At 38.7% G+C, this 915-nt stretch overlaps 2 non-coding genes across 2 annotated transcripts; both read left to right on the top strand.

The window, feature by feature from the left end:
* Positions 1-528: 528 nt before the first annotated feature.
* Positions 529-600, top strand: TRNAE-UUC (transfer RNA glutamic acid (anticodon UUC)). The gene has a single exon. It is a non-coding gene; the product is annotated as a tRNA-Glu (tRNA).
* An 8-nt stretch (positions 601-608) lies between these two features.
* On the top strand, positions 609-680 carry TRNAQ-UUG (transfer RNA glutamine (anticodon UUG)). The gene has a single exon. It is a non-coding gene; the product is annotated as a tRNA-Gln (tRNA).
* Positions 681-915: the final 235 nt, after the last annotated feature.

Below are 915 nucleotides of genomic sequence, written 5' to 3'. Positions count from 1 at the left end.
TCGAACAGACGTAACTCCATCCGTATAGTTGTCGTTATCAGCTCAACAACACTGTAGACGAGGAGGATAAAAATTACAGGATAGAGCGGAAATGCGAAAGTGTTTCCTTTTCTCCATCCATTTTTCACTTTGTTGCTGTTTTTAATTATTCTTGATTATCGTTCTATTTAATTTGTATTTTTGTTTTTATTTGAAATTTTTTTATTGATATTATTTTTCGCTTTTCATTTTTCTTAGTTTGATTTTCAATATTTTAACTATTTTTATTTTCATTTCTGCTATTTTTATTCATTACATATATGCTCCTTATTAACTGCTGCGTAATCAACTTTAACATTTTATTTTAATTACCATGCAACTTATGATTGACAGATCGTGCGGGCAACTTCCGTCCGCTACTTTCGTCCACGCCACTCGAGCCAAGAAAGGCTTGCGTCCTTAAGCAGGGACCCTACTTTAAGAAGAGCCGTGCGTGACATAACTCGGATTTTTGTCTCCTGTGATTATTTGTGGTTGACCTACTCGCGTTACGGCGTGGTCTAGTGACTAGGATATCTGGCTTTCACCCAGATGGCCCGGGTTCGATTCCCGGCGTCGGAATGTGCGTTGGTCTCATGGTGTAATGGTTAGCACTCTGGACTTTGAATCCAGCGGTCCGAGTTCAAATCTCGGTGAGACCATTCGTTTTTGCTTTTGAAACCTCGCTCTGACGACAGCTGCAGGTACGCGCGCTCTTTTCTCTTGAGTTATCCTAGTCAACGTTTTTCTGCAACTTTTTCATATGCACGGCTAGAATGAAGTAAACAATTTGCGCATGATTCAAAGCAAGAACGATATTTTTTTATCGTAGGAAACCACCAAGTAAACAATAACAATTCCATGCCTAGGTCAAAAAAACATGTTTTATTTTAGAGA

This window comes from Amblyomma americanum, chromosome 1 (assembly GCF_052857255.1).
Source record: "Amblyomma americanum isolate KBUSLIRL-KWMA chromosome 1, ASM5285725v1, whole genome shotgun sequence".
NCBI lineage: Eukaryota > Metazoa > Arthropoda > Arachnida > Ixodida > Ixodidae > Amblyomma > Amblyomma americanum.
Note: the sequence above shows the minus strand (reverse complement) of the source record. Positions and strands in the feature narration are given on the sequence as shown.